We start from the raw sequence: 13,749 nt of genomic DNA on the forward strand, positions 1-13,749 counted from the left end.
TATAGCATGAGTTATTTTTCCCTATATGCATCACCTTGCATTTATCCACATTAAATTTCATCTGCCATTTTGATGCCCAATTTTCCAGCCTTCATCTCTTCAACACATCACCTTGTCTCCTTGCATTGGCCCACCTTGCTACTGCATGACCTTTGTGGCCTTTTTGGGTCTCCTTGCCTTGTGGCCTCCTCGGCCTCCCTGCCTTGTCCTGCAGCCTCCTTGGCCTCCCTGCCTGGCCTAGTGGCCTTCAAGCCTCCAGTTTTGCTCTGCCTTCCTTTATGGCCTTCTTAGGCCTTTGATGGTTTGGGAAACTAAATATGAGGTGTGACCTGAATGGCGCGACAGATGCTCCATAAGCTTGCTGGGCAGGTTAGTCCTTTTCTGTCATCATTCTCTATGTTTCTCCTTTGTTTTGTCCTGTATGTACCTCGATTTGCAGTAGTTCCTGTTAGTCTGTGGAATATTTTCCTTGTCCTGTTCTTGTGGTCATGGCCAGTCCTTATCTTATTCTGCTCAGTCCTCCTGTGGCCCCTGCTTCCTGTGGATCCTGTTCTAGTCCCTATCTTCAGTTCCAGGCCTAGCCTCCAGTTCCAGCCCTTGTCTCAAGCTCTTGCCACCTTCACATAGCTTGTCTCCAGTTCCAGCCAAAGTCCTGCTGGCCACCAGTATCTGTGGGCTCAACCCAAGAGAAAGGTGGCTGGTCAGTCCCTAGAACCTGGCCCTGCTCGGGGGAAATCTTCCATCAAGTTGATTCCCCACTCCATGACAGACAATCCAACAATATAAACTTTTATTTTATCTAATAAGAGAAAACAATTTTGCTAGAAAATAAAACATCTATAAAAAACACTCAGGTAAAATGGCTTTAATAGTTGGTGAAAGTTTAATACTTTGCAGCTTTAATAGTTTGGTGAAAGATTAGATGCAGAAATGACATTTTTACATAGTCTATGGTTTTAAAATAACAAATGGATGTCTAAAGCAAAATGAACTGCCCACTTAGACAACTAATTTAAGATAGCCATTTAAGATACATTAGACAGAACTGGGAGCGCATGAGCTTGCTAAGGCAAGGTTTTCAGCTGAACCTAGCTGGCTCGGTTTTGTGGCTGAAAAATGAGATTAAATCTAACTGGCCATAATCTGAGGGGGCTAGACTTTGGGCTGCAATTGGAGCCCCTACAGGTTTGGGTTAGGGCTGGCTTTAGGGGGGGGGGGGCAGCAAGGCAATTATCTGGGGCCCCAACATCACAAGGGACACCCTTGGCAAAATTGAGTGATGTCACTGAGCAGAGCTTCAGGTTGCCTGACCATGGGAGAGGGGAGGAGGCCTGGGCAAAGCAGCCAGAGCCCTCCTGAGACCCTGACTTGTGAAGTCCATGGGGGGGGGGGGGGGGTTATCCTCCCCCAGATTCTGAAATGAAATTCATCTCCCTACTGCGATGGAGATTTTAATGGTTGCCCTGCTTGAATCTCCAGACACTGTGCAACCAGTTTAATTTTCAGAAAATATTTGTTACAGGCTGGTTCAAATATATTCTAATTAGAGAAACAGAAAAGGAAGGTTTCAATTGTTACTGAGTACTTGGTCCTGGTTTAGATAAAGGGAACAAGAGGTAAGTTTTGGGGTTTTTACAAGCATGGACCAGGAAGACTGCAACTCCAGTCACACATTTATGACAAGGAAAGCTGCTTCCATTGCTCTGGGCATTTATTTACTCAATTTCCTTTGAATTCTGTAGTGAGGTGATCAAATTTGCAGAGGACACAAAATTATTCAAAGTAGTTATTTCACAAGCCAATTGTAAGGAATTGCAAGAGGTCCTTTTGAGATTGGGGAACTGGGCATCTAAATGGCAGATAAAATTGAATGTGGACAACTACAAACTGATGAATATAGAGAAGAATAAGCTACACTTTTGTTACATGATGTTAAGCATCATCCTCCAGGAACAGGATCTTGGAGTCACTGTGGACAATACATGGAAATCCTCAGCTCCGTGTACAGCAGCGGTCAGAAAAGCAATGGAATGTTAGGTATGAGGAAAGGAATGGAGAATAAGAGAGAAGATATCAATAATGCCTCTGTTATCAATCCATGCACCTTAAGTATTGTGGGCAGTTCTGCTTGCCCCATTTCAATAGAGATAGCAAATGTTGCTTACCTGATGTAACAGGTGTTCTCACAGGACAGCAGGATGTTAGTCCTCACAAATGGGTGACATCGAGGATGGAGCCCAACCACGGAAAACTTCTGTCAAAGTTTCAGGAACTTTGACTGGCCCCTACTGGGCATGCCCAGCACGGCACTAACCCTGCAGCCAGCAGGGGTCTCCCTTCAGTCTTGTTTCAAAGCTACAGGCAGTGCCGAAAATAAAATAAAAACGAACCCAACACCGCGGGGTGGCGGGCGGGTTTCGTGAGGACTAACATCCTACTGTCCTGTGAGAACACCTGTTACATCAGGTAAGCAACATTTGCTTTCTCACAGGACAAGCAGGATGGTTGTCCTCACAAATGGGTGAGTACCGAGCTGAGGTTGTCCGGACATGCACCAAATGTATCCAATGGCGTGCAACAGGCACAACAACTGGGGTGAAATTTGGTAGAGGACATCCGCACCTACCGGAGGTGGAAGGGTGTTGGTACATCATGCTGGAAAAAGGTTACGCAAGACAGACTGGCCGAAGATGGAATCCTGTCTTCCAGCTTTGGTCCAGCAATAATGGGCTGCAAATGTATGGAGGGAACTCCAGGTGGCAGCCTTGCAGATATCAGGAAGCGGCACCGATCAAAGGTGTGCTACTGAAGTCGCCATGGCCCTCACAGAGTGTGCTTTGACACGGTCTTGGAAAGGAATGCCAGCTTGCTGATAGCAAAAGGAGATGCAGTCCGCCAACCAGGAGGAAAGAGCCTGCTTACCCACAGGGTGACCTAACTTGTTAGGATGGAAAGAGACGAATAATTGAGTGCTCTTCCTGTGGGCAACTGTACCGTCTAGATAGAAAGCTAGAGCACGTTTACAGTCAAGGGTATGCAGAGTCTGTTCCCCGGAGTTGGAGTGGGGCCTGGGAAAGAAGATAGGTAGTATGATGGATTGATTTATTTTTATTACCTTAGGTAAGAATTTAGGAGTACTGCCCGGTCCTGCAGGAGTTTAGGAGTACTGCCCGGTCCTGCAGGAGTTTAGTGTAAGGCGGATAGGTAACTAGGGCCTGTAATTCACTAACCCTGCGAGCTGAAGTGATAGCCAAAAGGAATAACACTTTCCATGTGAGATATTTTAGGTCACAGGAGTGAAGAGGTTTGAAAGGAGGTTTCATAAGGCGACCAAGAACCAGATTAAGGTCCCAAGATGGGGGCGGAGGGCGTAAAGGTGGCTTCAAATGGAGCAAGCCTTTAAGAAAGCGTGTTACAAGGGGTTGTACTGAAATAGGGACACCCCCGATACCTTTATGGAAGGCGGCTACCGCACTGACATGCATTCTAATGGAAGAGGTCTTTAGACCTGATTCTGATAGATGCAAGAGATAGTCCAAGAATTTAGAAATTGGACAGGAAAGGGGATCAAGGGACTGAGAAGTGCACCATGATGTATACCTTTTCCATTTGTAGGAATAAGATTTTCTTGTGGAAGGCTTTCGTGAAGCGATCAGGACACGAGAAACTGAATCCGAAAGGTTAAATGGCTGAAGGACTAACCTTTCAACATCCATGCCGTCAGGGACAAGGCTTGGAGGTTGGGATGGAGGAGGCATCCATCGTTTTGAGTGATCAGATGCGGGTCCTTTCCCAGAGGAATGTGCCTGCGGATGGAGAGATCCTGAAGTATGGGAAACCACACTTGGCGTGGCCAGTGCAGTGCTATCAGGATCATAGTACCCCTGTCCTGACGTAGCTTCACGAGAGTCTTCAACAGAAGAGGAAGTGGAGGGAATGCATAAAGCAGACCGGTTGTCCACGTGAGGGAGAATGCATCCCTCGTCCGAGAGTGCTGGCTCCGAATGAGAGAGCAGTAATTGTCCACTTTGTGGTTCTGAGGGGACGCAAAGAGGTCTATGTGGGGATAACCCCATTTGTGAAACAGAGAGGTCGCTACCAAGGGATCGAGCGACCACTCGTGTGGTTGGAAGACACGGCTCAGCTGGTCTGCCAATACATTGTCTGCTCCCGGCAAGTAGGTGGCCCTGAGGTACATGGAGCGGGAGAGGGGCTTCTGCCCAAATCTGCGCAGCTTCCTGACACAGAAGGAAGGAGCCTGTGCCTCCCTGCTTGTTTATGTACCACAATGGCCACCTGGTTGTCCGTCTGAATTAAGATTGTGTGGTTTGATAGCAATCTTGAAAAGTCCTGAGAGCATATCGGATTGCTCTCAGTTCCAGGAAATTTATCTGGTGTTTGGCTTCCTCGGGTGACGCAGAACCCTTGAGTTTGTAAATTGTTTACATGGGCTCCCCAACCGATGTTGGGAAGCGTCGGTGGTGAGGATTACCTGAGGGTCTGGTGGAAGAAAAGGCAAGCCCTGTAGGAGGTTGAATTGATTTGTCCACCTGGCAAGAGACAGACGGAGTGCATCGGTGATGCGAACAATGGAGGACAGAGGCTGAACAGCTTGTCCCATTGTAATCTCAGAGTCCATTGCATGACTCTCATGGCCAGGTGGGCCATGGGAGTCACATAAACTGAGGAGGCCATGTGTCCCAGCAGATGAGGAATTGGCGAGCTGTTGCTGTGCGTTGAGACTGCAACTGGCAAGCTAGGGACACAAGGATTTGAGACTCGTTGATGAGGAAGGCAGGCTTTGGCCTGTAAGGTGTCCAAGTCCGCCCCAATGAAGGATAAGGTTTGAGATGGGACTAAATAGGATTTCTCGTAATTGACAAGAAACCCTAGAGAAAGTAGAGTTTGAATTGTCAGGGTCAGGGAGGACCGAGCGATTTGCTGGGTTGGGGCCCTGATTAACCAATCGTCCAGGTAGGGGTAGACGTGGACACCTTCCTTCCTGAGGAACGCTGCAACCACCACGAGGCATTTGGTGAAGACCCGTGGTGCGGATGCCAGGCCGAAAGGTAGCACTCGGTATTGGTAGTGATTTCGGCCTACTAAAAAACGGAGGTATTTGCGATGAGATTGAGTTATCGCAATGTGAGTGTAGGCGTCTTTTAGGTCTAGAGAGCAGAGCCAGTCCCCTCTTTGCAGCAGAGGGAGAAGCGAGCCCAAGGTTACCATCTTGAACTTCTCTCTGTAAAGGTACTTGTTGAGGGCCCGTAGGTCCAGGATTGGTCGAAGTCCTCCTGACTTTTTTGGGATCAGAAAGTACCTGGAGTAGAACCCTAGTCCTTGTTGTGAGAGAGGAACGGGTTCTATAGCGTTTGACTGGAGGAGAAGGGATACCTCCTGCTCTAGAAGAACAGAGTGATCGGTGAGTCTCCACGCCTGCCGGGGTGGGGAGTCCGAGGGGAGAGACAGGAAGTTGAGGTGGTAACCCTGTGCAATTATCGCTATCACCCATTGATCTGTGGTGATATGGTGCCATTTTTGTAGAAAATGGCCTAACCGACCTCCTACTGGTATGGTTGGAAGAGGGATGTGGCATCTGCTCTCTAATTGAAAGTCAAAAACCCGATGCAGGGCCAGGTTGTGGAGCTGCTGCGGGCTTTTGTTTTCGAGACTGGCAAGGCTGAGTTCTATGGTAAGGCCTCGCAGGCTTAGACTTGGCTAGTGGGGGATAATACTTCCGTGGACAGAAGAATTACTTTTTTGAGTCCTTCTTAAATGGTTGTTTAGAAGGCAAGTCAGAAGGAATAGATGAGAGCTGTTTAAGTGTCTCATGATGATCCTTTAGTTCAGCAACAATTTGCTGAATTTGCTCACCAAATAAATTATCCCCTAGACAGGGCAAATCAGAGAGCCTGTCCTGAACTTCTGGGCGAAGGTCAGTCTAGTGGAAGTATCAAAGATGTCATAAGCTGTTCTTATTTCATGCTTCCCAGCTTCAAACCCTTTATTTAGTAGGGACTGAAGCTGTGGCTGGAACTGCTCTGGCAAGGCATCTGAGTACTCCTGCATTTGTTTCAGGATGACCCTATTGTATTGGGTCATATATAATTGATAAGAAGCTATTCTGGAAATCAGCTTAGCTCCTTGGTATACTTTCCTACCTATACTATTCTAGGAATTTATTTTCCTTAGTAGGAGGTATGGAAGAATGTGGCTTTATTCGTTTAGCTTTCTTTTGAGCTGATTCTACCACAACAGAGTGATGGTCTAATTGTGGTTTCTGAAAGCCAGGTGCTGACTGTACGAGATAGGTAGAGTCAGCTTTTTTGTTTACTGGAGCAACAGATCCAGGGGATTCCCAATTCTTTTTTAGAAGGTCCAGAAAAACCTGATGAATTGGAATAGAGGTGATGACTTTAGGGGCACATCCAAGAATTGGAGCAACTCCATCATCTGGTGCCTGTCATCTTGTTCTGATTGAAGCTGAAAAGGGACCAACTCCGACATTTCCTTCACAAAATTTATGAAAGAGAGGTCCTCAGGAGGGGAACGCTTTCTACTCTCCACAGGAGAGGGTGGTGAAGGCAAATCATCGGTGTCAGTAGAGGTATCATCACCCCAGGTGTCATAAGGATCAGGTTGCTGACCTGTAGGACCATGAGGGGGCTGTGTACCTGAAGGCCCCAGTTGAGGCTCCAAGAAATTCGAAGGAATTACCGGGGGCATCGAGAATGTCCTCGATGGAATCGGTGCCGGCATCGGTACCGGTGTCGGCACCGAAGGAATCGGTGTCGGTATCGAAGGAATCGGCGCCGACATCGAAATTATCGGTGGAGCTGATGTGCGTATCGCCCCCAAGGAAAGTATCGGTGGCGAGGGACGACAAGGCACCGATGGAACTACCCCCCGAAGGGGGAATCCGGAACGGTGTTTCTCCACCTGATGAGATCGGTGACCCGGGCATTGCCGGTGGAAGGGCCCTTGTAAGCGCTTCCATCTGAGCAAGCAGCGGTGCCAGTGCTGCTGGAATCGGGTCAGTGGCCGGTTCCACTCTCGGTGCCGGGGTCGGTGCCGAAGGAGTCTGGAACCGTAGCATTGCCTTGTCGATAGCCTCCTGGACCAGCCGGTCCAGTTCTGCCCGGAGACCTGGGGTAACAAGACCCGGCTCTACGGAAGAGGGAGGCAGAGGCTGAGCCGGAGGGACCACCGTCACCGGTGGAATCGCGGCTCCCAAACCCCGGAGGGGTGAGGGTTGCCTCGGTGTCTGCGAGACAGGAGTGGACGGTGCCACTTCTGGTCGAGACTTCTTCGAAGGCGGCTCGGACAGTACTGAGGTCGATGACTTCGATTCCTCGACGGTCCGAGACTTATGACGTCGATGTTTCTCTTTCCGATCCCCTCGATCTTCGGGGGAAGGGACAGGAGTCGATGGCCGTGAAGACGTCGATGGCGGACGGTCACCGGGAGGCTGTCGATGACGATGAGACTTCAACGGTGCCGGTTCCGATGACGTCGATGCAATCGATGGCGTCGGAGTGTGAGCATGGAAGAGGAGTCCCATCTTCTCCATTCTGGCCTTGCGACCTTTTGGTGTCATTAGGGCACATTTGGTGCAAGTTAAGACATCATGTTCACTCCCTAAACACAAAACACAGACTCTATGTGGGTCTGTGATGGACATAGTACGCGTACAGTCCTGGCACCAACGGAACCCCGACGCCATGGCCACAGGCCAAAAATTTAGCCGTGGGACGGTCGACTGCCAACAGGCCTCGAGGGTCAAACTCGACAGTAGTCGACAAAAAACAACGGCAAAAACTTACCGAAGTACCGTGGAGGAAAAATTGAAGAAGGGAGACCCCTGAGGGGCAATTTTTTCTTCAAGAAAGTAGTTGAAGAGATTCCTGTCAGGAATGTGGTAAGAGCTCCTTAACCGCGTGGCAACTGCTACGCGGAAAAAAGAAGACTGAAGGGAGACCCCTGCTGGCTGCAGGGTTAGTGCCGTGCTGGGCATGTCCAGTAGGGGCCAGTCAAAGTTCCTGAAACTTTGACAGAAGTTTTCCGTGGTTGGGCTCCATCCTCGATGTCACCCATTTGTGAGGACAACCATCCTGCTTGTCCTGTGAGAAATAGCTGAACTGGAAAAGGTACAGGGAAGGGTGACCAAAATGATAAAGGGGATGGAACGGCTCTCCACGAGGTGAGGGCTCTTCAGTCTCGAGACGAGATGGCTATGATTGACATCATTAAAAGCATGAGTGGGTGGAATGGGTAAATAGGGAATGGTTATTTACCCTTTCCAATAGTACTAGGACACACTCTTTGAAGTCAGTAGGGAGCACATGTAAAACAAATGGGAGAAAGTATTTTTCCCTCAGTACAAAAGTAAACAGTGGAATTTGTGGTGAAAGCAGTTATAGTAGGGTTCAAAAGGGTTTAGACAAGGGAAAGCCACTGCTAGTGCTTAGTTCTGGTTATGAGCAAGGAGGACTGGGATCCTGCCGGGAACTTGTGACCTGGATTGGCCACTGCCAGAGACAGGATGCTAGGCCTGATGGACCTTTAGACTGATCCAGTATGACATTTATGTTCTAAAGGGAAAAAAATGTGTATTATAACTTTGGAAACTAAATATGCATAATGATGCTAATTAACAATTATGAACTTGAAGCACACTGCAAATGTGTGTCAGAATTACTTCTGTCTCTAATAGAATACTTGGACTGCTGATTTTTCAGAAAAAAAGTAGAAGGGAATTGAAATAGTCATAGTAATATATGCTACATTCGGAAAGCAGAAAATTCAAAGCAGGACCTTTGAGCTGCACAACCTTGGATTACAGTCCAGGTCTCAGGTCAGTACCTGAATGCAAGACCTCTCTGGAACATGAAGTGCTGCAAGGAGTGGTATTGGGCTCGCTTCCTGAGCCCAGCCTCTTCCCTTTGGATCGGCCAGGGCTGTCCTCGGTGGGGGGGGGGGGAGAGGGACAAGTGATTCCAGGCCACTGCACAATGGTCAGATTCAAGAAGGAGCCTCTAGCCAAAGGACTGTCACTGCAATTGTTGGGCTGGACAGAATGGGGGACTGAAAAAGTTATACACTGGGAACCCCCCATGTCCCTTCTTGTTGTTGTTTCAACCAGCAGTCTCCTCCTCCTTTTTGGGTTTCCAGCCCAATCTGATCTGTCTATGAGTTTACAGTGCCATGGAAACTCCCATTTTTTCCCCCATCCCTCTCTCTTCCTTCTATTCACCCCGGCATTAGAATAACAATCCTGAGGCTAAGAGGCACAAACTACAATTCCTTCTGAAACCTGGCACAAGAATACTCTTAAACCAGCTGATGGCTGGGACTCCTTCCCTTCTGGGCATTGGAGTCAACTTTTCAAAATGACTGAGGATGCTAAACTCAACACAATTACTCCTCCCAGGTCACAGTGAAGGAGTTTGCTCAATACTGGGGGTGCTCGAGCGTGCCCGCAGAGCTGGTACCTGTGCTTTGGGATTGTGAATGGTGCCCCTGCAGCGTCGCTGGCATCTGCCTGACTTGGGAAGCGGGACCTGTACAGTAGCACACAGCACGGTCGCTGGGCCACTGAGCCCTCCCAAAGCATCCCCTATTATGGATTTGAATTTTAGATTTAATTACTCACCTTTCCAAATCTGAGTTCAAGGCGAGTTACAGTCAGGTATGTGGGTATTTACCTGCCCCAATGGGCTCACAATCCAAGTCTACACCTGAGACAATGGAGGAAGATGTGACTTGCCCGAAGTCACAAGCAGCAGCAGAGGCAGAAGTGGGGATTTGAACCCCAGCTTCTCTGTTTCTCAGCCCAGGGCTCGAACCACCAGGCTACTCCTCCACTATCATGGCTTCGATATACATCACAAAAGGAACAGTCTCATGCCAAAGTTAAAAATGGTTTATTGTCCAGCTAGGTAAAAGGTCTGGGAGAGTGAAAATACATTTAAGATCAGAACAGGTCCCCAGCTAACTTCCACTAGAGCAGGGTCTCTGCTCTGGCAGGATGCACGCATTCTGCACCCCTTTACACGACAATAGTCAGTAATAGTGTCGGCGGGAGGACATCCTGATGCTACCACTCTGCTATGATAAATAGCTTTTCCTAGCAGCAACAAGAAACCCTGTTCCTATGCTGGTCCAGGACCTGCCACAGCTGATTGTTCAGTCGGCTGGGAGCTTTCACACGGCAGGACAAAGCACTGCCTTAACAGGAAAAGCGATAATTCAATAGTTTCAGACATAAGGAGAAACAGAGGGCTGATTCATGAACACAGAAGTCAGTCAGAGACTATAAAACCACAAATTATTTAACTTTGTGAAGAAAAAACTAAAAATCGCAAACTGGCCTTGTGGGGTTCAGCAGTGATTGCTGTGCACTGCCAGGCAGAAAACCTGGAATCAATTAACAGGACTGGTTGGGGTAGTGATGCTGCTGAGCAGCATCCTCAGCCCCGGGGAGGGGGAGGCGTCCTAAACTCAGTGGTGACACCTATTGGCTGGAAGCAGGGTGCACACCTACTGGTTTGCAAAGGGAATTATGGTCCATGGCTCCAGGCCAAGAACAGTCACCGCAATGGCTGGGGTAAGGAAGGTTATAAAAATAAGGAAATAGCCTGGGTACTTGTGAATCAAAGGTCATGGCACCAATGCCCAAACAGTGGCTGGTTCCAAGTCAGCCGGAAGCGAGAGGAAGCAAGAGGAAACTGCAGGGCCAAAAATACAATTAAAAACATCTCAGACAGAGGGATACAGTGAGACTGAGAACGTCGACTTTAAATTAGCAGTGATGTCTGCAAGAGAAGTAGAAAGCCACCCATCTCCAGGCTCTACTCAAGAATAGGCTTCTCCTCTTGAAAACTATTCTCAATGACTCAGTCTTCTGACATAACAGAGCAACATTCCACATTTCTTTAGACAGGGAACTAATAAACTAAATCATAAACCAAGACTGAATGTCTGAAATGTAAAAACAGTGACCAAAAAGATATTTGGTAGCAGTGTGAAATTTCAGACAGCCCCATAGGGGAAGAGGCAGGGACAGTCTTTAAGGGATTACAGTAGATTGCAGACCTTCTTTACCTATGTCCATGTCTTCTCTACTTTACCTATGTCTAAGAAAATCAACGGGTAGGTAAGTCCTTTGAGCTGCAGTTTCTGAAGACCCTAACCAAAAGCCCAAGACACTGTAGAACAAAGCAGACTTACCTTTGGGCACAGAGCCATTAAACAAAGATCGCTGGCTTGTACGGTAATTTGTGCACCAGGAGACTCACAGATGCAGATCTTTTAATGAAAGTATCATTGTATTGATTGGAACATGCATGGGGGGAAAATCTTTTGCTTCGTTTTCCGTTTACTCTTCATTTTGTTTGCTCTAAATTTTGTTTCTGTGTTTTAGCACGTGCTAAAATGAAAAAAAACAAACAAACAAACAAACAAAAAAAACCCCTCTGTCATTTTGGATTGGAAACAACATGAAACAAAACAATTAGCAGGGTTTGCGTTGTCATTTTAACATGACTGCATCCAGTGGTGGTTTTGTGCCAGGGCAATGACCCGGAAAAGACTGAGCTGCCTGCCAGGCTTGTCGTGGTTCTTGGGACTGCTCTCTCCCACCAGCAGCTCTGATTAGCTGCCTCCTCCTTTCACTTTCCTTCCCTGGCCCCAAATCTGAGGCCCAGGCTACATCCTCCTCCCTTTTCTCCTGTTCTCTGATCTGCTGCTGCCACCTCTCTCCTCCCTCCCCTCTCGGGCCCTAATTTGCTAATAGTGGCATCTTCCTCAGCCTTGACCTGCATGGGCAGCTCATTTGTCAGGAGATGCTTGTAATTTTGCATTTTTATTGACATCACATTTGCAGTAAAATCGGGTCCATACACATGACAGAAGTTAGAAAGGAAGTAAAAGTTATGCATTTCTTTGTACTGAGAGCTTGCTTCCGTCCTTACTGTATTTAATTATGTACCCCACCTTTATTGCTAGAGGTAGTATAATAAAATGAATAAACTAAACTTGCTGAGGTACAAACTATACAATATAAACAGGAGAAACAAAATGATAAATCCCTGTCTCCAAACGAAAGATATACCTAGAAAAGGCTGAAGGCTTCTAACCTAAAGCATTTAGAATCTGCTTGTTTTGGTAGCATCTACACAGATATACACAGGGACATTCCACAGGAAACTGTATATTTTAATGACCAAACATCCTGCTATGAATTATCCAGGGACCACCCAGAATGTCACAAAGCTGCCTGGTAAATTGTTTATTGGTTCGCTCACAGCAGGGTCCTCATAAAATGTCGTAAGGACACTGGAAATTTGCTGTCCCTGGAGTTCCTGATGTGGGGGTCCCTGTGCTTGGGATTTGTGCGCACAACATTTTATGCATGTTTAAACAGGCTTCCTGTGCACATTTGCAGGTTAGCATGCTTTTTATTTTATTTTTTTTTTGAATTCCGATGCATTAACATACCATTAAGCTTACTACACTGGGAGTTAAAAAATAACTTTTTTTTTATAGTGTGTGAGTAAAGAAAATGCTCATTGCAGTTGAGCACACATTTTTTTTTTTTTACGTATGTTGTATTACTTCAGGGCCTTAATAAGCAATGGAGACTATACATAGGGGGCCCGATATGCAAAGTGCATTCAGAGCTATTTAGCTGGATAAGCAGGATTTATGTGGCTAAATAGTGGCTGCTGAATATGCACCTACATTCAGTGGCCATCGCTTAGCCATATAAGTCCCTTATATGGTTAAAAGTTACACACACAAAAAGCAGGCGTGTACTGGTCAGATCAAGGGCAGAGAGAGTTAGCCGTACAAGCATACGTGCAAGTTTAGACAGCCCATAGAGCAATTCTAAACTTAGCCAGGTAGACTTACCTGGCTAAGTGCATATATAAACGCGTTTATTCAGCATCTTCACCATGTCACTGAATATACATCGTAATTTAGCTGGATTAATTCTAACTGGCTTTGAATATCTACCCCAAGAAGCGCAGCAAAATAGTGCTGGTAAAAAAGAAAGACAAATGTCCTTCAGCTTCAATTACCCAAATTTAAAAAAACAAAACAAAACAAATGTTTTCTTAAATGTTAACTTATTTCATAGGTTCTCAACCCAGTTCTCAGGACACACCCTGCCAGTCAGGTTTTCAGGATATCAACAATGAATGTTCATAAGGCAGATTTGCATACAACGGAGGCAGTGCATGCAAATCTATCATGCATATTCATTCTGGATAGCTTGAAACCAGACTGGGCTGAGAACTCCTTCTTCATTTAATTTTTTTTTCCCCTGGATGAAAATGCCCTCCGGCAATCTCAGGCCCTTGGCTTTTTCACCCCCTTTAGTGCACAGAGGTGAGGATGCCTCTGCACAGATCGTTGATGAGGCCCCACCTAGAAAACTGTGTCCCATGGTGGCCAAAAGGAGCGGGTTACAATGTGGCACATGGCAATAGCAGGAGAAGCCAAGGGAATGTGTTCCGCTATTGCTACTAGCTTGGATGCCAACCACCAATGCCGGCACTTTGAGCAGGGTTAAAAATCCAGAGTGCCACTTTCTCTCAGGGCTGACCTCACAATGCACGAGAGCAGCAGCAGCAGCAAGAGGAAGCGCAACCTGTAATTTCTGCACATGCTCATCGTGCCGGCATCAGGAAGGGGGAAGTGCTGGCCGAGCTCCCCAACCCCCACCTGCAGAAGAGGGACCAACAG

This window comes from Rhinatrema bivittatum, chromosome 13 (genome assembly GCF_901001135.1).
Source record: "Rhinatrema bivittatum chromosome 13, aRhiBiv1.1, whole genome shotgun sequence".
In the NCBI taxonomy this organism is placed as follows: domain Eukaryota; kingdom Metazoa; phylum Chordata; class Amphibia; order Gymnophiona; family Rhinatrematidae; genus Rhinatrema; species Rhinatrema bivittatum.